This window comes from Delphinus delphis, chromosome 3 (genome assembly GCF_949987515.2).
Source record: "Delphinus delphis chromosome 3, mDelDel1.2, whole genome shotgun sequence".
In the NCBI taxonomy this organism is placed as follows: Eukaryota; Metazoa; Chordata; class Mammalia; order Artiodactyla; family Delphinidae; genus Delphinus; species Delphinus delphis.
Genome location: NC_082685.1, coordinates 131,326,826 through 131,352,371, shown reverse-complemented (window position 1 = coordinate 131,352,371; position 25,546 = coordinate 131,326,826). Strand labels below are relative to the sequence as shown.

The 25,546-nt window shown below is 42.2% G+C and overlaps 1 pseudogene; it reads left to right on the top strand.

Annotated features, from left to right (window-relative positions):
* Positions 1-887: 887 nt before the first annotated feature.
* LOC132423581 (elongation factor 1-alpha 1 pseudogene) lies at positions 888-2,686 on the top strand (annotated as a pseudogene).
* Positions 2,687-25,546: the final 22,860 nt, after the last annotated feature.

Below are 25,546 nucleotides of genomic sequence, written 5' to 3'. Positions count from 1 at the left end.
GGTCAGTCAGTGGCATCTGTTGAGGATGTCCTGTGTGCAGAGGACCGAAATAGATTGTGGAGAGGGTGAGGTGGAGGTGCCCAAGAAACAGAAGTTCTAGCTTAGGAGACAAAAATACCCCACAGACAAGATGATTATATCTCTGAGTGAATTCTGGAAGGCATTTGTTCGTATCTCTGTGTATTAATCTGCCAGTAGCCATGCCCCACCGTTAGGTAAAGTCAGCCGTGGAGGAAATGCTGGAGGTGAGGTCTAAATCAGGGGGAGGGGAGGATCACGGTGGGCACAGCATTCCAGGTGAAGTATTACAGATTCAGGTGAAGGTACATGGTGGGAGGAGTGAGCGGGTCAAAGGGCAGCAGGCAGCAGCAGAATCCCAGGTGGCGTGGATCATGCTCTCAGCGATCACTTAGACCTGGTGCCTTCCCATCCTTTGCCACTCACAAGTTGGGTCATATTGAAGGGATCACCTTCCTAAGCTTGTCTCCTTGGTTATAAAAATGGGATGATTAGATGTGGCTCATAGGGTTGGTTGCTCTAAGAAGGAAAATCATGTGCAGTGCCTTGTAGATAGTAGGCATTAAACAAATGGGCAATTTGCCTTTGAAGTACAGAATGATTAAATGTGAAGCTGGTGAAATGAGAGAAGGAGTTGAGGTCACTGGCAAAAGGAAAGGGAACCCCAGGAATCCCAAATTTTTAAACCTTGTAGTGCTTCCCCAGGAGATTAAATCCTCACCACTGTAGAGAAGACTTCTTTACTTTTCAGATATTAAACTCTGAAAAAACAAAAATAAAAGCATGACACATTGCTGACCATGTCACAGATGGAAATCCTGAGCAGTCAAAATTATGGACAGCTTTTTCGCAACGGGTTTGCTGCCAGGACACAGGTGTCGTGAAAACCACCGCTAAACCTAAGCAAAAATGGGAAAGGAGAAGACCCACATCAACATCGTTGTCATTGGACACGTAGATTCGGGGAAGTCCACCCCTACTGGCCATCTGATCTACAAATGTGGTGGGATCCACAAGAGAACCATTGAAAAGTTCGAGAAGGAGGCTGCCGAGATGGGGAAGGGCTCCTTCAAGTATGCCTGGGTCTTGGACAAACTGAAAGCTGAACGCGAGCGTGGTATCACCATTGATATCTCCCTATGGAAGTTCGAGAGCAGCAAGTACTATGTGACCATCATTGATGCCCCAGGACACAGAGACTTCATCAAAAATATGATTACAGGCACATCCCAGGCTGACTGTGCTGTCCTGATTGTTGCTGCTGGTGTTGGTGGATTTGAAGCAGGTATTTCCGAGAATGGGCAGACCCGTGAGCATGCCCTTCTGGCCTACACTCTGGGTGTGAAACAGCTAATTGCTGGAGTTAACAAAATGGATTCCACCGAGCCACCCTACAGCCAGAAGAGATACGAGGAAATTGTAAAGGAAGTCAGCACCTACATTAAGAAAGTTGGCTACAACCCCGACACAGTAGCATTTGTGCCAATTTCTGGCTGGAACCGTGAAAACATGCTGGAGCCAAGTGCTAACGTGCCGTGGTTCAAGGGATGGAGAGTCACCCGTAAGGATGGCAACGACAGAGGAACCACACTGCTTGAAGCTCTGGATTGCATCCTGCCACCAACTCGCCCAACTGACAGACCCATGCGTTTGCCCCTCCAGGACGTCTACAAAATTGGTGGTATTGGCACTGTCCCTGTGGGTCGAGTGGAGACTGGTGTTCTCAAACCTGGCATGGTGGTCACCTTTGCTCCAGTCAACGCGACAACTGAAGTGAAGTCTGTTGAAATGCACCATGAAGCTTTGAGTGAAGCCCTTCCTGGGGACAATGTGGGCTTCAATGTCAAGAACGTGTCTGTCAAAGATGTTCGTTGTGGCAATGTGGCTGGTGACAGCAAGAATGACCCACCGATGGAAGCAGCTGGCTTCACAGCTCAGGTGATTATCTTGAACCATCCAGGCCAAGTCAGTGCTGGCTGTGCACCTGTGCTGGATTGTCACACAGCTCACATTGCCTGCAAGTTTGCTGAGCTGAAGAAGATTGATCGTCGTTCTGGGAAAAACCTGGAAGATGGCCCCAAATTCTTAAAATCTGCTGATGCTGCCATCGTTAGTATGGTTCCTGGCAAACCCTTGTGTGTTGAGAGCTTCTCTGACTATCCTCCTCTGGGCCGCTTTGCTGTTCGTGACATGAGACAGACGGTTGCTGTGGGTGTCATCAAAGCAGTGGACAAGAAGGCAGCTGGAGCTGGCAAGGTCACCAAGTCTGCCCAGAAAGCTCAGAAGGCTAAATGAATATTATCCCCAATACCTGCCACCCCAGTCTTAATCAGTGGTGGAAGAACGGTCTCAGGACTGTTTGTCTCAATTGACCATTTAAGTTTAATAGCAAAAGACTGGTTAATGATAACAATGCATCGTAAAACCTTCAGAAGGAAAGGAGACTGTGTTGTGGACCATTTGTTTTGTGTGTGGCAGTTTTAAGTTATTAGTTTTTAGAATCAGTACTTTTTCATGGAAACAACTTGACCAAAAATCTGTCACAGAATTTGAGACCTATTAAAAAGTTTAATGAGAAGCCTGTGTTTTCTTTTGGTCAACACTGTAACTTCCTATAGTACTTACTACTTAGGTAAGAGTTGCCCATAATCTGTTTCTGGTATTAAGTCTGCTGAAACAAAAGAATTTTATATTTCTGGGTTGGAGCTTCAGGTTTCTTACCCTTATGTAAGGAGAATTCACCTGTTTAAGTACATCATAGAAAAGCGTTGGTACAACACTTCACAGGTTAGGACAGATAAGCAAAGTAACTGTTATGTAAGCTAGTTTGTAAGAAGGTCAAATTCTATAATATGAAAGCTCATGTTGCGTATAAAATTTTGCATGGTTACGTAAGTATTGAGTAAATGAGTTACGTCAAATTTTAGTTTCCCAGTTATGGGAAAGTGCATTCACATTTACAATATTCAAGTAATTAACCTAAAATGTGAAGCCTAAATAGTATTGAGCACCGCCCTGCTAGAGTTATTGTATCCAGATTCTAGGAAAAACAAAAGATGCTGGAAACTAAAAAAAAAAAAAAATTACGGACAAAGATGGGTTCCAGTTAATGAGCTGACCTCAATACTGCGGCCACAGATTCTAAGATATAAGTATAATTAGAAAACAAAGGTGAAAAAGACCCCCCAAAGCAATTAAAATGCCTACATTATTATTTAAGTAAGTGATTTCTGATGACAGACGGCACATTTAAAAAATTTTCTCATCTGACATGAACTTTATGTGTTAGGGCCCAGTGTACTGTAGACACTATCTGTGATCCTTTTCTGGGTGGAGGGGAAAAGAAGGTTTTGTCCTTCAGTTTCTCCACCTCTGTTTTATAGAGAGCTCTATCAGTCTGAGAAGCAGATGTCACACTCAAATTAGGATGATTTGGAAAGGGTTTATTTGCAGAAGTGTGGTCACAAAAAAAGCAGAAGAGATAGTACAGTGTCCCAGGGCTGCTACCAGCAGAGCTGTTTCCATCGTAAGCCTGTGGCTTTGAGGGGAGGAGAGCGTCATGTAGGAACAAACTGCCTTGAGAGAAGATGTAATCTTTGGTTGAGGGGCACAGTCAGCCTAAGGTGACCTTGCAGGAAAAGAGTTAGGGGAATAAATATTGAAGGGTAGCAGAATATGCCTCTTTGGCATAAGGATTATTTTGAGAAACAGCAAGCACAGAAGTAGAAGTTAGCCTTTTGTAAGGAACATTTGCATTTATAAAGGAACTCTCCATTGTAAGGGCATCTCCCTCTCTGTGTTAGGAAGAGAAGGATGACTGAATCACAGGAGAACCTTACGGATGGAGAAGGTGTCTGCTTAAATCTGTACAACAAACTATTTCCTGTTGACCTTGCTTTTCCAGATAACTTCCCAGAACTGGCCTCCTCCCACATCTTTCTTTCTTTTGTTGTTAGATGAAGATGGAATTTAAGCTGGAGTTCTAAGCCACCTTGGAGAGTTACTCCTTTTTCACTGGGTATCTCCCACATATACATGATGTATACAAGTCAATAAACTTCTGTTTGTTTCTTCTGTTGTTCATCTTTTATTACAGGGTCTCAGCCAAGAACTCAGAAGGACAGAGAAAGTTAAAGCTTCAACAGATGAACGTTGTGGGGGGGGGTGGGGGCATAATTCAATCCATAACAGTTGGCAATATGCTTTATACCAACTTTTTAAAAAATATATTTATTTATTTGGCTGTGCTGGGTCTTAGTCGTGGCAAGCCGGGTCTTCGTTGCCATGTGGGGGATCTTTTTAGTTGGGGCATGCTGGATCTTAGTTGTGGCATGCGGGATCTAGTTCCCTGACAAGGGATCGGACCAGGGATTGAAGCTGGGCCCCCTGCATTGGGAGCTTGGAGTCTTAACCACTGGACCACCAGGGAAGTCCCCTATACCAACTTTAAATGGCTTCTGTGAACATGTAGGTAATTGGAATAGCTCACAGAATATCCAGAGCCTCTCATTTTGATTTCATTGCTCATCACATTATTCTTCCAAACACCTTTTTCTGGCATTGGATGTCCATCTCTGCCCCTCTGACCACAGGCCTTGAGACATGGAGACTCTGACCTGGGTCCTTGATTTCCAGGTATCAGATCCAGTGAACTTCTTTTTTTTTTTTTTAAAGTAAACTCATTCCATACCAGTGAACTTTATTCTAACCTAGAGATTCATTCAGTCCTGTGAGTAACTTTCTATTCTTATAAGTAGTACATGTCAAGTTCCCTTTTTACTGAATTTAAGTTGCGTTCCTGCCATTTGTGTCCCCAACTTCTGACTGGTCCTGACTAGGGTTATAGGGCATTTATTTGTGAGAATTTTGTTCTAGTTACTTAGGAGCAGGAGAAAATTAGAAATCTCCCTTTCTTTTCTTTTTTTGGTCACACCATGCAGCTTGCAGGATCTTAGTTCCCCGACCAGGGATTGAGCCTGGTCCCCAGCAGTGAAAGCGCTGAGTCCTAACCACTGGACTGTCAGGGAATTCCCAGAAATGTCACTCTTAATCAAGATTTGAGGCTAGTTTTATGAAACAGCAACCAGCCTATCTCTATCCCCAGCAGATGTGTCCACCCCTTGAAGGGTCGACAGAGCCAGGGAGGGACACAGGGCCCTTGTTTAGTGACCACTGCAGCCAGTCGTGCTGCTTCTCAACACTGACCTTTAGAAAAATATTATGTACAACATCACTGTTCACATTCGACATTCACAGGATCTCTCAGGTATCAGAGAAGGATTAATCCTACATCCCCCAGGCTTGCTTGTTTCCCCACTCTCTTTGTTCTTCATGAGATGGGTGGGTTGCAGCCAGGAGGCTCTGGAGACAACAGTGGCTTCCTCTAATAAAATGCCTTGAATGTGTTACCTCAGAGGCTGCAGACAGCTACTGTGCTAAATTATTCACACTGACTTTTATTGGGTACCTTCCTCCCATTTCAATTACTTGGGATTTTTATAGAAAATTGGCTGTGGGAATTTGACCACTCTAACTGCCTGGTAATAATCTGGTCTGAATAGTAAACTCAGCAGGTATTGATTCTGGGACAAGCCAGAGCATTCTCAGAATTTGTGAGGAGCTGCCCTCCACTGCAGAGAAAGCTAGGAATGTTTATACAAAATGAGGCTATTTATTTGTGGGAATTTTGTGCTATTTACAGACCAGCAGGAAAAATTAGAAATGTCACTCTTCATCAAGCATTGAGGTCGGTTTTCTAAAATAGCAACAAGCCTTTTCATAAATACTTTGACCTTGTGGGACTATGAAAATGCTTTTAAACGTCTGTATTATAATATAAAGACATTTCGATGTCCACACACAAGCCATACACATAACAGCTGAAAGCTTGGCTGGGTGCTTACTCTATGCCATGTGCTGTGCTCTGTTTATGTTCATTAGCTCACATAATCCTGATAATAATACAATGCGATAATGGCTGTGTTATCCCCATTCTGCAATTTGGGAAACTGAGGCTCTGGGAGATTACGTGACAAGGTGAATTTACATAGCTTCCCAGTGGTGGTTTGATTTCATAGCCTGGTTCTTCGTGACAAGCTAAAATACTTTAAAGTTAGGCCATGTTTGTAGCAGAGAAAAATAAGTATTAAATTCTTTAATTAGTTTGCTTATACTCCATAGTCAAGGCGAATTGTTTCCTGAGTTTTCTGTCATTAAGATCAATACCAGAAATATAAGAAAATGGTTTGGGATACCCCCAAACGCACTGTGTTATATTTCACACGTGGGCTCAGTCTTACTTAACTCATATCTACAGTGCTTACCACCTGGTGTGAGAACTTGGGGTGTCTAAGCTTGTATCTTAGGTTTGCAGACAAGTCTGGATGGCCAGTGGGGTGGCAGGACTCACGCTTTAGGGCAGAGAGAGTCCTCTACACAAACTTGGCTCAAGGATGAGAAGCCAGCTTCAGGAGAAAGCTCAATTACAACTTTTGGGATTTGCTCATTTTCCAGATCCCCCAGAATATGTGCCAGAGTCCTAGGGAGATGAAGTAGTAAAGCTAAAAGAGCCAGGGGCCTTTTTGCTCGTCTCTGTAGGAGCTTGAAAGCAGAAGGCACTGCTGTACTTCAGTGAGGGGACCGCTGGAGCATATGACACAGAGGCCAGCATGTCTCTGGAACGGGGCAGGTGGGATCTGTCCTATCTGACACTGAGGCAGCAGTCTTCAAAGCAGGAGAGAAGGAACCAGCAGGTTACACGCTGCAACTACAAAAACTTGCAGGGATAACCAACAAGGACCTATAGCTCAGGGAACTATACTCAATATTTTGTAATAACCTATAAGGGAAACGACTCTGAAAAGGAATATAGCTATCTCTATCTATCTATCTATCTACCTACCTATCTATCTATCTATTATCTCTCTATTTATCCACCTGAATCACTGTGTTGTACACCTGAAACTAACATGATATTTTAAATCAACTATACGTCAATAAAAATAAATAAATAAATAATTTTTTAAAAAAAGAACTTGCAGGAGGGAATGGTTCTTTCTATTCATAATCAAATCATCTCCAGTCCTACATTCACTTAATACACCCAGGAACTTCCTCAGCTACTTAGGAGAATTCAGAGGGAGCTAGACTCCCCAAAAATGTGTGAGTAGGTTGGAGCTAGAGAAATACTGTCCTGCTGCCATTACTGAGATTATGATGGTCTTGGGAAATGCAGATCAGTGCAAATTAAGAAAATACACTTAAAAAAAAAGTTTTTCAGTTTTTTTTTTTTTTTTTTTTTTTTTTTTGAGAAAGACAAATAAGACTCTTTCTTACCTGGGCCTTGGATGGAAAGCTTGGCACTTCAAAGATCTCATCTGATACACCTTTCTTCTCCCCGATTTTTAGCATCTGGAACTTTCACTAAAGTTATGTCATAGGAACAGAACAGAATTTTTTTTTTTTAACCTCATCTATGAGTAAGCAGATCTTTATAAGTATGCTCAGTTCATGGGACTTCCCTGGTGGTGCAGTGGTTAAGAATCCGCCTGCCAACGCAGGAGACACGGGTTTGATCCTTGGTCCGGGAAGATCCCACATGTGGCAGAGCAACTAAGCCCTTGCGCCAGAACTACTGAGCCTGCGCTCTAGAGCCCACGAGCCACAACTACTGAGCTCTCATGCCTAGAGCCCATGCTCCACAACAGAAGCCACCGCAATGAGAAGCCCACACACTGCAAAGAAGAGTAGCCCCCGCTTGAGGCAACTAGAGAAAGCCCGCCTGCAGTAATGAAGACCCAACACAGCCAAAAAAAAAAAAAACCAAAAAACTGCTCAGGTCATTATAAAGAAATGTGGTTAGTAAAAATCTCAATGTTAATGGAAGGATTACAGACATCCAGTAGCCCATTGAGCAGCTATTAATCTGAAAACACACATTGACTAAATCCCTCAATGTTATGCTCAGCATTTTACTAGATCAAACTATCCAAAAATAAATTAATCATGCAATATAGTATCAATCAAATACCACACTCTGTAGAAGCTACATAAAATAATATACTTCGAATGGTTCTAATAGTACTTGACATTGAGTTCTCCCAGTATTCAAGTCACTTCCTAAGCTCTCTCCACTATGTGACTTTTCATCGTGGGCAATTTAGAGAGTCTTGGGCTCCAGTGGGTTATCATTAGCCAGTCATTGTCTCCTTAGTACTTTATTTAACTTTCACTCTTACTGTGATCAAATGCTGGACAGGGGGGTTATTTTTTCCAAGGTATTTACCATGAACCAGGAATGGTAAACTAGGACATAGAAGTGAGAAAAGAAGAATTCTGTTCCACATATCATGTTTGCTGGAGAACCTGAAGCAATTCAGAGCCTTACAAGTAACTTCTTTTAGTGCTTCCAGGACATTTTGGAAGAAAATTTTCAATCAAGACCTCAATGCCACTATTTCAAAATTGAACTACAAATGTACGATACTGTGGCAGACGATTCATCGATATGTCAGCTTCTTCTTAGGCTGTTCAATTTCCTGTTTAATGGGAACAAAAACTGTCTTTGTCAACAGGGAGACTTCAGAGCTTATGTGATAATGGAAACTAAAAATCCAGAACAGACAGGTCTAAAACAATAGAAAAATTCCACTTAAACTTTCTCTCCAGCAGTTTCCATCTCCAGGGTTAATGGAGGAAAAAATAGCTGTCAACACTGGGCTGCCCCTGCTGCCCCCAGGACATGTGGCTTTGCAAAGTCTCTTGTGAGCCAGGTCAGGACAAACTGATTCCTGATAGTCATTTGAAAGCCTATGAGTTTTCCCTCTAAGGCTAGGGGGTTAGAAGAGGGCTTTCTTTTTCTATTTTGAAGCTTATATGTTCAATCAATGCAGTCTACGTTGGATGTTATAATGAATATGTATTTTTGAGCACCAGAATTCCTTTGGAGCTATGGTCTCACCCAATCTCAGGCCACGGTGTTTGGTGAAAAGGTCCCCATCATGTATTCCTAGGGGTGTGTATGTGTGTATTAGTTATCTATTGCTATGTAACAAATAACCCAACTTAATGGCTTAGAACAAAAAACACTATCTCATAGCTTCTAAGGGTCAGGAATTCGAGTGTAGCTTTTTCTGTCTCTCTTTGCCTCAAGATCTCTCTCAAGACAGTAAGATGTTAGTCAGTGTTAAAAACAGCTTAAGGCTCACCTGGGGGTGATCTGCTTCTAAGCTCGCCCACATGGTTGCTGGCAGGTGTTGAGTCCTAGATGACTCTTACAGCCATCAATTTCTTGCCACTTCAGCCTCTTCATAGTGCAGTTCACAATGTGCCAGCGTGAATGAGACAGAAGTCGGTCTTTTTGTAACAATCTTGGAAGTGACATCTTATCATTTTTGCTGAATTCTATTCATTAGAAGTGAGTCCAGCATATATTCAAGAAGGGGAGAATACATGACGTCAGGAAAACCAGGAGACAGGAACCAATGGAGGCCGTCTTAGAGGCTGTGTACCACAGTGTGTGCTTACAAGCCTGGGAAATCATGTGGAGTGTTCTATTTCTCTGGCCACAATGATTGGCTCATCGATGGATACCTGATCTAAGTCAGGCCAATGAGACTTTTAACCCTGGAATTTTGGCCAGAACACTTGGGAAAGAGACCTTCTCTCTCCACTGGCGGTTTCTAAGAGAAACCACCTTCAGTGGCTGTCTCTGTCACCATCTTGGGAAAGCATCTTGAAAATAAAGCCAACACAGAGAAAAATAAAACTAAAAGATGAAAGTGAAATATTCTTGGTGTCATTGTTTGAATACCTCGATCCAGATGTATTTAAATACAATTCTATCCCTGGACTTCGTGTTACATGAAACCCAATGAAAAGCTTCTCTTTTTTGCTTAAGCCGCTTTGAATTCGGTTTCTGTCACTTGCTACTAAGACTACTGATAGACAGATATATTATGAAAAGACACTATAATTGTTTTTAGAAATTTCTACCTGGTAAAAAAGAACCAGCAAGATCTTAGAGTTGGGCAGTGTTGATAGATCAAATCACTTCTTATATTTGTAGTAAACTATTTGCTCAGTACCTTAAATTTATGGGACCTGGACCAATAAGAGAGTTTTAACTCACTTGTCCTAAGTCCTTGTCATCACAACAGCAAGTAGAGTAGTTCTCTGTTGCTCTTCAGATGCTCATCTGGCTCCTTGCGTCTGACTGAACTTGGGTTTGAGAGGTAGTGCTACTCTGAATGTGTTTCTCAACCAGGGGTGATTTGGCAATTCTAGAGACATTTTTGGTTGTCACAACTAAAGGGGCAGATGTGCTACTGTCATCTAACGGGTAGAGGTCAGGGATGCTGCTAAACTTTCTACAATGTACAGGACTACTACCTCCCCCCAACCCCAACAAAGAACTACCTAACCTGAAATCTCTGTAGTGCTGAGGTTGAGAAATCCTGCTCTAAACCATCTGTGGGTGACTTAGCAAATTACACTGAAAGATGGTGTTAGTTTTTTCCTGGTTAAATAATAATACAAGAGGGTTCAAGCTTGAAGATGTCAGAATGTATTGACTTGGAGGAGAGTCTATCTTCCTCCTGCCTCCCATGGTGGACCCTAAAGCTTGGAAAGTAATACAACAGAGAATGGGTTCTAATGTTTTTTTCAAAACTGTTTAAAAATGGAGTCCTTAGGCATATATTTGCATGCTCTGTTCTGTTCTAACAGAAAGATTTCCATTTCAGGATGTTCTGAGATGCTGAGTAATGACAGAAAATTATTTAGGATTTCTGGTGGGATCTGGTTCCACATCATGCTTACAGACACAAATCTACGTCGAGATCCTGAATTTAAAGATTAAGGGCTTTTTCTTCTAGCTGGAAAATGGGGCAATTAGTATTTTAATCTATGACATTAGGATTTGAAGGGAAAAACCGGGAATAAAAACATAACCCTACTCTTTGTACTAGTAAGAAATTTAGTTTTTGTATGATCAGATGGTATTTAGCTTCTCTGCTTCCATCCCTTCCCAGGGATGTGTTTTAAGCCCCATATAGGACTGCCATAAATAGGGACATGTTCTTTCGTTTGTTATTCATTAATTCAGTAAATGCTTGCATATTCCCCAAAGTGCCTAGCACACAGTGGGTATTCAATACCCCTTACACCGTGCTTTGTTATAAGAGATTCTGCAATGGCCAATAATAAGTTCTCCTACTCCCTCTTGCAGACTGGGGACTGTAGGAGGGTTAAAGACAGTTATCCAAGGTTCCAGGGCTGCCTTGCACGGTGGTGGCCAGTTGTATCAAGCATCAGGGTACACATGAGGGGACCAATGGGGCTAGAATCCAGCCCAAGCACTCTGTCCCAAGCTGTGTGCTTGACCCAGAGCTATGTTCACCAAAGACACTGACAATTAGCCAAGCCATGCTCCCTGTGGAGCTACATTCTTATAGCAGGAAAGCCCCTGACTTCAACAGAGGTTAGCAGACATCATGAGGTCTCCTACCTAAGCTGCCTTAAGGCTGTCTGATAGAAATTTTTCAACCTGCATGCAGATGTCCCTGAGCTCCTGGAGCCCAGGCCTTATTGCAGGTTTCCATTATCTACACCTACAGTCTGGGTTCACAGGCAGTATAATTTTCATCTCAGCAGGGTCCTGTTAAATCCTACTACCCAACCATAAAAATATAGCAGGTGCTTCTTAGGCCTTGACATGTACTGAAATACAAATTACGTGGACACTTTGCTAAGAGCATGCACCTGTGTCTTCCACTTGACGTTCATGTTGCCTTTGGTTTTACTGCAGGTTAATCATTTGGAAAATAGAGCTGAGATGTTGTGTTTCCCCTCTTGCAGTTAATTATTACTTAAGATCCCGGCAAGGTGAGTGAAAGGAAACTACCCTGAATCAAAAAGATGAGTTCTGAGAAGTCATCCTTAATGTCTCAGTTCTAGGAAAGCTACCTGAGGACATTATTGAGCCAACTATATTATGATTTTCCCCTCCTGGGATTTCCTTCTTAGTGAATGACACCACTAGTCACCCATCTTCAAGCTGGAAACCTGGATGTCATCCTTGACCCCCATGTCTCTCTCCCCTCCAAGCTTGAAGAGTGACCAAATTCTGTCAACTCTACCTCTTTAACACCCTCTTTTACCATCTTTGCCTCCTCACCCTGAAGACCTCACCACCTCAGTCCAGTGGTCACCATCTGTTGGCTGCTATATTACAGTGAAGTGTAGCCCTGCTTTCAATCCCTTCTCTAGGCAGCTGCCCCAAAGAATATGAAACCATAAGTCTGATTATGCTGTTCCCCAACCCATGCCACTCCTTTGCTCTGATGCTCTTTTCCTCCACCTTGTCCTTCTGATGAACATCTAGCTATTCATTTTTATGAGTCAGCTCATGTGAGGGCTTTTCTTGAGAAAACCCTCTACTTTCACCTTCTAGAAGTGGCCACTCCCACCTCAGCACCCTGCGGTGTCCTGAACACACTTCTTCAGTCCACCTGTGTCCTCTACACTGGAAACTTTTTCAAGGCCAGGATGTCTTCAACCTACAGTGCCCAAATGGCCACTAGGGCAGAGTAGCTGCTTATTAAATGCCTGTGGTTTACAAGATGCTGTTTTTTACTTTGCTGCTCGCAAAGTACTTTCAAAAACATTGCCTCACTTAAAACACTTTTTTCTGAGACTTGCATCCTGGCTCAAAGATATGGAGAAAGTCCCTCCATATCTTTGAACCTAGTGTCCTGATATATCAGGGTATAATCATACTTATTTGTGAATTAAAGTCCATGTTCTTCTTCCTGTCTTCAAGCTGCTTCTCTAACAGAGAGAGAGAAAAGTGACTATTTACATAAGCAACAAGTACAAGTGCTATGTGACAAAACTGAAAACTTTATATCACCATTAACCAAATTAAAATTTCAGTTTCCACTTTTCCATTCGCTCAGATTCAGGTGTTGTCTGTGTAGAATGTATATCATTGTACTGTTTGAAATGAATTTGAATGTATCACACTTATACAGTTTAACAAAGCCAAAGGACAACTGGATTCTTGTCACTGTGTTAGAATCTTTCACATAGATAAAGCCATCTGTGATGTGATTATTATAGCCACTGTGCCCAGGGTGCTACATTTACCTTTGGTGAGTCTCCTTCTTGTTGAAACTAGGAGATAATTTAATTAAAACATTGATTAAATGCTTATTGTGTGTTTTCCACAGCAACTAACACAGTGGTTTGTGTTATCCAAGTTGTATAAAGCTTGGCTCTCCCTGGAACAGTTTGTGAACATCTAACCCCCCTATTATAGTAGGACTAAAATACTAGTCCAAATCACTAAAAGAGACGACTAGAAACTAGGAGCATAGAAAGGCAAGATCACTCTCAGTTGAGAAATCAATCCATCCTTGCATTATGGAGGAAAATTAAACTTTCCTTTAAGACCAAGTAAGAAATAACATAATTCAACATTTATTAAGCTCTTTCCATGTTAAGCACTTTACAAGGAATACTTCATGTAATCCTTTAGAGAGTCCCTTGAGGTTAGGATTTGTAATCACATTTTATGAAGGAAGAAACTAAAGCACAAAAAAGCAGAATCAGAGGAGTGGCAGCAGCAGGATTTGAATTCAGAGAGTTGACTTCCTATTCCACTCAGTTAACCCATTCTGTAAACCAGGCAGTGTCTGATGATAGCATCATCAGGTCTTACCTTGGCAGATGAATGTTTTGCCAAATCTGCCCCAGCTCTGCTTTGCTTTGAGACCCCCAGTCCCTGTTCTGTGAACATGGGTGGGAGAATTGACGTGATAATCTGGATTAGCTCTCCTTCTAAAGTTAGGATCCCCAGACTGCTTACACAAGATGGATTTGGGTTTTGGAGAGAGGTGGAGTAGACCTACATGTATGTGTTGGGGGGTGATGGGTGAGAAAGGAGATACTTTGGGGGGACCCTGCACCCTCACTACTCTTCTTAGAGTTTCTTCTCATTTTGAAAGCTCACCTACCATTTCTTTAGTCACTAGAAATACTGAGTTCTCTGGTCTGGATTCCTTGACTCTGCTGAGAACCAAGTGCCACCTCTGATTTACCACACTTGAATCCAGAACCTCATTGCCTTTTGAAAGACATACCAGTCAAGATATGGTACAGGAAGCAGGGCTCAGACTGCGAATCTATTGCTTCACAGTCATTGGTGAGCACTCTTTCCAGGCACCCAGAGGAGTACAGGTTTCCAAGCTTCTCTTCATGGAACTTGGAATCCATTGGACAATTCCACTGCCTACAGAGGTAAAAATGAATTTTAGAAAGCTGTAGTAATTCAAAACAAAACAAAACAACCCATCTCCCTGAGGGTATTTGAATTTAGCTTCTGATGAAAATAAGGCCATTTCAGTGACATCATACAGCCATGTTTACCTTTTCCTGCCATCTCCGATTGGAGCCAGCTCAGTGCTTGTCCCCGGCCAAAACTAACAGCTGGACTTCTTTTGCAACTTTAAGAAGCCACTCTTTTATTTAGTGCTGAGAAATCTCTCTAAGGAATGTTTCATGGAACTGTGCTCAGTCTCCAGCTCTTCTGTAGGGAAACAAATCCAGGATGGTTTTAAGGGTAATCGGTTATCACGGAGTCAAAGTTCATTATCATTAAACCAGGTTATTGTTTCAGTGGATGTTTCACTTAGTATATGTTTAGAAGGGCTCCAAATTAAACAATCCGACCAATTCCTTTTTCACTTGTCTCTCTGCCAGTAAATAAATGCTGAATATTATAGTGCACATGACTGAGTCTCTTCTCCTCTACACAAGGCTGTTATTAATGTAAATTTTATTGAGTACCTACTGCATGTAAGGCTCAATTTTGGATGCTATGGTGAATGGAAAGGTGAAAAAGACACTCCTTCTCTTCTGTAGAAGATATTGGGAAGGTACCACCACATATAAAATATCTGAACAAGCCATGCGATAATCACTGCTAGCTGAAGGAACCTCTAGGGGTCAGAGGAGGTATCTGAGAGGAGAGAGATTGGAACCGGACTTAAAATGACGTGCAGGACTTTCCTGAGTAGATGTGACATCTGCAGAGCCGCACATGATTGATTATGCTGTACAAGCACTTGGGGGAGCAGCCATATTCACCGTAGCTATTCATTGTCAATGAAGGCTGTGGCCTGTAAGTTTCAGCTCCCACTGCAGAACCCAAACAGAGTCAGCACAGAATGCACTGTACATTGACCCTCTTTAACAGAGACAAGAAGACCCCTCACTCCTACCTCTCTCCTGTTGCACAGGGAGAAGTTAACCAGAGATCCCGAGAAGGCTGGCATGTCCTTGCTCTGGCCAGCAGTCTGGTCTCTGAAAAGGTTGAGGGAGGCTCACGGTAATCTTGGGAAGATGCTGGTCACTGGTCCAATGAGCACCTGGTCCCTGGAGCACATTTCCCTTGTAGGGTCCTGCATTCAAGCAGACAGTTCCCCCGCACCACCCCTCTCCTTCTACCTCCTGGGTCATGTTTCTCTTAGCTCAGCTTCCCAGAGACATGCAGAGGCCAGGGTAGTGGATCCAGCCAAAACATGTCCTTGGCGGAGATGCCAAGCTAGAGCCTTGAAGAACAAAGGAAGTGTAGTAGATAAGTGGCTTCCTCTGAATGAATCCAGAGGGTTATGACTACAGTGAGCTGTTGGCACCAGCGGGGGATGGAAACTGGGCCTTGCAAACTGAATCCCAGCTTGTCTGGGATGCATTCAAACCTGGCACATGTGTAGGATGAACGAGGGCTGGATGCAGGATGCTGTGGGGCTCCCTCTCAGTGGTGTGGCCTTTCCCAGGAGCCCAGCCAAACGATGGAGAAGGGGACTGAGTCACAGGGGGAGCTGAGCTGTGTGCTGCTTCAGGCCAGGGAGGAATAAGGAGACTTGTCCTGGTTTCTTTAAAAAGAAAACACACAAGTTCTTTCTATTTAGCCAAGCCTTAGGCAGATAAGAAGTATCCCTTCCAAATTCAGGGCAGTGTCTTTCTGATACTGGAATCACTTGGTTTGCTAGCTAAAAAAGCTAAAAACTTCAGGCCTGGTGAACTTGAATCTGAGATAATTTGGGAAATTTGCAAAGTTTAACGCGTGCCCCATGTGAGTCCTTTGCCCTAGATAAGTAAAAATCCTGCCTCTAGTTACAAATAGAAGGACTGTGAAGCTTGGGTTTTGTATACCAAGCAGTGATGGTGGCTTCCAGAAGACCTAAATGAAATTCAAGATATTCATTCACTTCCCCAAACATATTTAGATCCTGAAGCTGAGACCCTGTGATAATTTAGATACTAAATAGTTCAGTGACTGCAGTGGTACCAGCCTACCTCAACTAGTTGCCTGACAAATTGTTGCAAGACAATTTATACATCTGAGCTTCTGTTTTTGCATTTTCAAAAGGGTAGAGTTGACTGGTTGAATGCAATTGGAACCAAGAATTCTTCCGGTTTTGTCTGGGTTGAACAGAGGACCCCCATCAAGGGAAATGGGCTCCAGGAGCCAGTGACCAGCATCTGCTTTTATTTTGCTGAGGTTTAGTGGTTGAGAAACTAGGCTTTGATGCAAGACCTTCCTGTTTGAAACCAAACTCTGACACCCATTAGCTGTATGACTTTGGGCAAGTTACTTAACATCTCTATGTCTCAATTTTCTCATCTAAAAGGGAATATAATAATTAGATATTCCTCCCAGGTGTTACAAGCATGTAAAGAACTTAGAATCTCACCTGCCTGGTAGAAACACTCAACAAATGTTGGCTTTAGTATGCATTTCGCGTTTTACAGATGATCCTTTGGAAGACCTTCCAGCTTAATCACTGAGACCTTCCCTAGGGCTTGAAAGTACATTTTACTACATGTGCTGGGATAGTATGCTATGTTCTTTTAGAGTCAACAAATATTTACTAAGGCTTTACCTGGTACAAAGGTGCAGAGGAAAGGCATATACTTTGCCTTCACGCAGCTATTAGTCTTGTTGGGAGATAGGCATTTTATTGTTGGTTTCCTTGCCTGTAATTGTACAAAGAACTCTGAACAAAGGAAGAATCTGTTAATCCTTCGAATCCTTTTTCCTTTGCTTTCATGGCAGAATCTCATTTTGATCCTGACAACAGTCCTGTGCAAAAAGCAGGCAGTATTTAGGAGAGTGGTTTTCAATACTCAGTGACTTGTGGGGTTCCTTGGAGGCCCTTAGAAGCCAAGCGGGGAAGTGAAATGAACATAAGGGTCTCCCTGTCCCTCCTCCAAGTACACATGAACACAGTTCCTCCAATCAGAAGATGTCTATTCTAACTATTTGAACTTCCTCAGGAAGCTGTCATTAAATCAGGTTCTGCTGGGTGTAGAGGGTGGTGTGGAGGAAGAAATCCAAGATCTGGCTTTTTCCTGCAAATTAGGACTTCTGAGAGGATGGCCTTGGCATAGAATTGAGGCTCAAGAAGGAGAGGCAGAGCCTCGGGGCTCTTTCTCATGGAGGTACTTGTTTCCCTTTGTTTGTTTGTTTTTAGTAGATTGGAGCCTGTAAACAATTTAGGCCACAGTCCCAGAGGGTAAAACCGTTTCTGAGCACCTACTTCACTCAGCAACTTCACTCAGAATTACACACGTAAAACCTGCAAACATTGGGATGAAAAAAGGGAATCAAACTTCAGACTGGAATAAAATGCACTGCAATTCTGAAACACACATGATACATTGTAACCCATTTTATAAATACACTCCGTTTAGGAATATTAAAAAAATTATTGACTCATTCATAAAATAAGCTGGTCTAAGGGAAGCCTGTGTTTAGACTTTCTAGGTCTTGGAGCTTTTGCTGATGGCCCAGGCTGGGGCATGCTCTGCTCCCAGCCTTTTGCACCAGCATGTACACTCACACGTGGGCCCGCACTAGGATGTGGATTTCTGAATCTACCCATTTCAACTTCATACTTTCACACTATAACAGTACCTCGCCTGTTAAAGAATGGGGCACGTGACATTTTGATGAGGTCTTCTTGGTGCAGCCGTTTTGACTCTGGGACATTTTGGCCTGGGGAAAAAATCAAAAAATCAAACTTTCAGGGAAAAAATTCTGAGTAATGTGCACGACAGAAAGATCAACTCATGTCTCATTTTCTCTCCTAGGAGCACTTTGACAAAACTACCGAATAAACATGTGCATCATTCATACCTCAACCCCGCACCTTTCCCCAACTCTACTCTGCTGCTCGTCCCAAACCTGCCTCTGTTGCCAACCACAACCCCTGTTCTTAGGGTTACGGAAAAAATAAAGACAGAAAAGATAAAACAACAGTTTATTATTACTTAAGTGAAGTGTCCATCTAAACAGTGCACTAAACAGACAATTTTAAATTGACAAAAATGATGGCATATATATGTATCTCACTTGAGAGAATACCTGACACATGTGATAAACATGTGTAATGTATTTGTATTTGTTATATATAATGTATAATATATTTGCGTATGTTAACTCACTTAATCCTCACAACATACTGAGGCACAAAGAGGTTAAACAGTTTGCCTAATATTACTTTGCAATGCAAGTGGGTTGGGGCTATGCTTCAGACCCAGCCAGACTGTGTTCCTAACCACTGTGTCACCTGCACATGTGTCCTCAAATCAGATGGTGAGGATGTCACCAGATGCATTATTTTTTATTTATTTATTTATTTTGCGGTACGCGGGCCTCTCACTGTTGTGGCCTCTCCTCTCCCGTTGCGGAGCACAGGCTCTGGACGCGCAGGCTCAGCGGCCATGGCTCACGGGCCCAGCCGCTACGCGGCATGTGGGATCTTCCCAGACCGGGGCACAAACCCGTGTCCCCTGCACCGGCAGGCGGACTCTCAACCACTGCGCCACCAGGGAAGCCCCAAATGCATTATTTTTTACCTTAAATATAGAGTTTAAGATGGATTAATGAAAGGCAATGTCCAAATATACAACTTGATTAAATCTACTCACTGATAGATGCAAGTGGAATTCACTGTGGAGCAGCTGACATGGGGCAATTAATAAATGAACTTTATTTGTCCAATCTGGAAAACACTAAGAATATGAGCAGAACATCTGTGGAGAAGAAACACCATAGAGAGTGCTTAAATGTACGAGGACTGAGAGAAGAAATCTGAGACTTTTGAGCCTGGAAATGGAATACAAAGGCAGAACTATCAGAGAGGAATCTCGTTATAATTTTCTTATGAATTCATCATGAATAAAATGTTTGATATCAGAATTTGTAACTGAGCAGGACCCTATGGTGCCTTCCCACAACTGACCTCCCCCCAGGCCCTCCTCCGCCTGCCTTTTGTCTGTAGAAAAACTTTAGTCAAAGAATATATTTAAATAGAGAAGTGAGAAAATGCAGAAAGAAAGGAAAGCAGTCAGAATACAAAATAATAATAATTCAGCCATTTAAAAAAGTCAAGAACCTTTCATTCCTCCTCGAGGACTATAGAGAAAATTCTGAGTCATGTCCTTTGAGCTGTCTGATAGATACTGAACCTCACCCTCTGCCCCCACCAGGTAGAAGAAGTTAACTGTATGCTGCCCACAAGCATGTAGACCCCAGACTGGTTGGAACCAGAAGATTGATGATGCTGACTACCGATTACCTCACCACCAACCAATCAGAAGAGTGTCCACGAGCTGACCACACATTCCACAACCTCCCTCCCTCACCCTGTCTTTAAAAATCTTTCCCTGAAAGCCTTCAGGGAGTTTGGGTCTTTTAAACACTAGCTGTCTGGACTCCTTGCCTGGCGCCCTGCAATAAACGCTGCCCTTTCTGTCACCACAACCTGGGGTCAGTAGATTGATTTTACTGAAAGTGGACAAGCAGACCCAAGTTTGGTTTGGTAAGAAACCCACTTTAATCAAATACCCCTGTGGTTCAGAAGAGTGGGTTTTCAGATAATTTACTGAAAGAAGTTTCCTAATACATTTAGATTTTTCTGGTTGACACCAGCAATGAGGAATGAGTGGGGTAGGGGGAGGTGGGCTAGGTTCAGGGATAGGGAATGGAGGAAGGGGAGATGAAAACTATCGTACAAACAGCACATACTAGGCCCCAGGTTTCAACAAAAATGACAAATGAGGACATAAGCAGGGGTAGAGTGAGGGTCAGGACAGGACAGTTGACATTACCTGGTAATCTTTTTAAAAAAGTAAAGATTTCTTTTTAGGAGGAAATCTATCTACAAGACTGGCTCATGGGGAAGAATTATTGATCAGTGGCTGGCATTGACAGGTAATATTTATTACACATTTACTGATGCTTTAGATAGATGTATTACTTCATTTCAGCCTCATAACAATCTTGCAGGGTAGGTATTTTTATTTCCCACCCGTATAGCTCAGGAAAACAGGAGCATAGAGTCAGCAACTTGCCTAAGGTCATCTGGGAAGAATGGCAGAAGCTGGGATTTGAACCCCGTCACATCCCTCTAGGGCCTGACTTCATAATCGTGAGAGTCCCTTGAAGGCCAGGAGTGGGGACTCTCTCCTCCCCCCAGACCAGCTGCCAGAGCAGTAAATCTGTCCAGATATAATGTCTGTTTTTTAAATATCTTTTTACCTTTTATTTTTATACATCTCATTTTAGACAGTACTCATCTCAATAGAGGGGAATATAAATGTGGACAAAAATCATGTCTACATTTTGGAAAATCTAATTTGGAAACAAAATTTTAAAAGTCCTGCCACGAATTTCCTAACTCGGTCCTCTTGAGGCTGACAGTGAAAATTTGCTCTCAGAAGTCATGGTGGGTTGGCTACCAGAGGCTTTCCTAACCAAGGAAATAAAACTTTAAAAGCAGGAAACTGAGAGGTGAGCATTTTAAAACTCCAGGTTTTTTGCAGGCCTTATCATGTTAAAAAAAACCTTCAGAAAAACTAACACTTTAGAATCTGTATATGTATTTATAATTTATGTAAAATGGCTGTCCTTAATTTTTGGCTGATCGTAACAGCTGGCTTATTGTAGGTGCTCAATAAATACATTTTTTTGGTTTTGTTTTTCGGCCATGCAACGCGGCTTGTGGGATTTTAGTTGCCCAACCAGGGATCGAACCCGGGGCCCCCTGCAGTGGAAGTGCCGGGACCAGGGAATTCCCTAAATACATTTTAAATAAGCAGATGGATGAATGAGTTTGGCAAAGCCAATGTCAATACCAGCACTGGCCAAGACAGCAATATCTAATATTTATTGATGACTTGTTATGTGTCAGGTATAGCTTCAATATATAGCACACTCACTCATTCAAACCCTCAAGCAACCCTTGGAAGTAAGGACTACTTTTAATCTTTATTTTGTAGAGAAGAATACAGGGACCAAAGATATTTCACACTTACTCAAAGTAAGTTGTATACCCACGATTTAAACTTGGGCCCTATAACCTGGGGCTTATCCTGGGATCCACCGGGACAAGCCCCCTCCAAGAAACAAAGCTCATCTGGGCCTGATTAAGCTCTGTTTAGTCACTCCCAGAAAAAAAGTGGTCTGCAGGCATTCTGGAGGGGCCTCTTGGAGTCTGGTGATGAGGCTGGCCAATGAGGTTATGCAAGGGCAAAATGACGTTGGGCCATGAGTGAGGATGGGCTGTGGCCAGGCTGGGGACTAAGGGAGTTGTCACTTCCTGTGGCTGATGGAGGTGGTGCTCCTTTGTCAGAGTTCTGTAGGGAATCCAATTGGAAATATGCTTTTAAAAGTGGATGAGGGGAGGGGAAAAAAAAAGTGAATGAAACTTGGAATATGGTGATTATGGGCCTCAGTTGTCAGTATCTAAATTCAATATGGTGTCCAATATGTACCCCGGCAGAATGAGAAGGTAAGAGAAGCCCAACCTCAAACACCTCCTTGAGTTATAAGGCCCAGCCTTGGGAGAAGAAGGATCACCACTGTCAGTAGAAATAGGGTGTCCTATCTTAGGTACTGGCCCTCTAGGAGGTCCTGGATTGCCCAGAACAATCCAGACACGGCAAAAGTACCTCCCAGCAGGAAACCATCTGGATGGACTTTAAAAAAGATTCATAAAGTCTCCCAGCTTCTCCTTGACTGTCATAATGACAGAAAGGAACTTGTGGTGGCAACCCAAGAGAGGGTTCTCCCAAAGCCCTCCAGGGGTGGGGTGGGGATGTGTAATTAAAACCTGGAAATCTGTCCATTCAAATCAGGTTGATTAAAAAAAAATCAGGCAAAAATACAAAGCAGTCCCAGAGCCCAGTGTACATCCACCACTCTGCTTCTTGTCATGAGACTTCATCCAGGGGTTCAACACCACCTTGCTCCTCACCAGTGTCAGGCCAGGGCAGTGCAGGTGGGTCCTTCCACAGGTGTGGCCTGCACAGTGTCCACTTTGGCTCAGAATTACTGTTGTGTCCTGATGTATTATTATAAATAACACTATTGTTATATATTATGTACAATATTATTTATATATTATATATAATATATATAATACATTAATAATACTATTATTTATATATTATATATAATATATTAATAATACTATTGTTTATATATTATATTATCTATGAAAACACTATGTGTGTATATATATCCCTCAAATCCAAGGGTTATAAAAAAGACCAGAGGCTTTCAATAGCATATTTTTTTAAAAGACATTTCAGATGATCTTTTTTTTTTTACAGTTTTTAAAATTTATTTTAAGTTTTGGCTGTGTTGGGTCTTTGTTGCTGCGTGGGGGCTTTCTCTAGTTGTGGCAAGCAGGGGCTACTCTTCGTAGCGGTGCGCAGGCTTCTCATTGTGGTGGCTCCTCTTGTTGCGGAGCGTGGGCTCTAGGCGCACGGGCTTCAGTAGTTGTGCATGCGGGCTCACTAGTTGTGGCTCGCGGGCTCTAGAGCTCAGGCTCAATTGTTGTGGCACACGGGCTTAGTTGCTCCATGGCATGTGGGATATTCCTGGACCAGGGCTTGAATCCGTGTTCCCTGCATTGGCAGATGGATTCTTAACTACTGCACCACCAGGGAAGTCCCTCAATAATATTATTTAAAAGCAGAACATTTTTTTTCCCTGAATGAAATCATGTCTGAAACCTCAGCACAGAAAGTAAAGGGGAGCTCTCTAGATGCAAGGGCGGGGTGGGGGGCAGGGGAGGTGGCGGGAAGGGGAGTTAGGCAGGGCTGGAATTGGGGACATCCCAGGAGGGTCATCCCTGAAGAGACAGCAGGGAATGAAAATTCTCTGAGGGAAGACCCATCCTTTGTTTTGGGCTCCTGTATCCCCAGGCCTAGCTCAAGGCCTGGGCTGTTCAGCACTTGTTGAATGAAGTGGGGAAGAAGAAAGGAATGGGGCAGTTACATCTACATTCTTTGGCAATAGGGCGGGGACTTCAGGGTGGGGATGAAGAATGTCTTTAAAACATATATACACTACCAAATGTAAAATAGCTAGTGGGAAGCAGCCACATAGCACAGGGAGATCAGCTCGGTGCTTTGTGACCACCTAGAGGGGTGGGTTAGGGAGGGTGGGAGGGAGATGCAAGAGGGGTGAGATATGGGGATATATGTATATGTATAGCTGATTCACTTTGTTATAAAGCAGAAACTGACACACCATTGTAGAGCAATTATACTCCAATAAAGATGTCAAAAAATTTTTTTAAAAAATAAAAATAAAAAGTGAATGTCTTTAAGTATGGGAGAAGCTAGTGGGCAACAAACCTATTTTCTATGAACTGTTTGTCATTCTTCCTTCTATGGTTGATGACTGATACTGATGTTAATTAATGGGCTGGTCATGTATTTGTCCCTGAACCTCAAGTCTTTCTTCCTTTCTTTCTTCCTTTCTTTCTTTCTTCCTTTCTTTCTTTCTTTCTTCCTTCATTTCTTTCTTTCTTTCTTTCTTTCTCTTTCTTTCTTCCTTCCTTCCTTTCTTTCTTTCTTCCTTCCTTCCTTCCTTTCTTTCTCTTTCTCTCTCTCTTTCTCTCTTTCTCTCTCTCTTTCTCTCTCCCTTTCTTTCTCTTTCTTTCTCTCTTTCTTTCTCTTTCTTTCTTCCTTCCTTCCTTCCTTCCTTCCTTCCTTCCTTCCTTCCTTCCTTCTTTCCTTCCTTTCTTTCTTTCTTTCTTTCTTTCTTTCTTTCTTTCTTTCTTTCTTTCTTTCTTCTTTTCTTTCTTCCATTCAAGAACCAGCTCTCTGGATCCTCTATCATCCCAAAATACCTCTTGGAACTCCTGCCAGGAGTCCCCATGTGGTAGAATGTAGGGTAGTTGCCCCAAGTCACTGCTCACTCTGAAAGGCTCTCATGGACTTCCTCACAAGACCCTATGGGATATTTTTCAAAGTAAAATGTCTGTAGCAAGTTTCTGAGAATAAAGGTGAACTTTTTAAAAAAATTAGTGTTGTCTTCAGAAATGAATATTTCATCTGATGGTGTCTAACGTCATTCTGGAGGGGGGTGATGAGATTTCCAGTGATTCTAGGTGTTCAGAGTTAGTTTTATTATTTTTTGAGGGATAAATGAATAAGATGACAGCTGGCTATCGCATGCCAAGATTTAGCAATGGGTTTGCAGAATCCTTCAGTCATGTGTAAACATTTTCTGGTCCTAAAGTCTTCACCTTACTGCCAAAGTTGGAGAGGTGATTTAGCTGGGAAACATCATATGAAGAGTGCTTGGTTAGCATTTTTTCTCACCTACCAAGTCATAAAAAGACTTTATCCTCCAGGAATGTAGGCATTTTTGTCTCTTTTATTCCCTGTTGTATTCTAGGCATCTAGAACAATACCTTGTAAGTGGTACACACTCAATAACTAGTTTATGAATGTATGAAGTATGCTTCTCTGCAAATCCTTTGTGAAATTCAGGCCCATGGGCCAAAAGGAATCAGGTATCAACTTCTTTGACTTTCCAAACTTTAAACATTTTTTTTTCTCATCTGTAGATACCTTTACTAGGGTCCACCAATCTACTCCACATTCTTTGAGATGAATGGGACAGAAAGACCAACTTTTAGATCCAACTCAATACAAAAAAAAAAAAAATCCCTAAAATGTGTAGAGATGTTAATTCCCTGATAGTACAGAATAGAGGGTCCCAACATGTCCAAGTATAAGGATGTCTGTTTAATATTCAAAGTTTGGCATATTGTCACATAATGGTTGTTGTATGTTTAGTATCCAGTCATTGCTTTTTGCCATAATATATTTTCTCAATTAAAAATTCAGTCACATTTAAAAATAAATTTGCATTTTATTACTCAAAACTACATCTATAGCACTTGAAAAATAGTAATAAGTATATATGAAAAACATCTGATTTATAACAATGCTTGACACACACATAGATTCATGGACTACTCTCTTCCCCTCTCCCATCCCCCACCCAAATCTGATGGTGGAACAAATACAGATAGATCATATTACATTTATAAATAAAAGCTGCTTTTGGTTAATTTGCATAAATTATTTTTAAGGAATGAAGTCCTAGTAACACTAGTAGTAATAGATGAACACACGATAGCTATTCACTATCCGA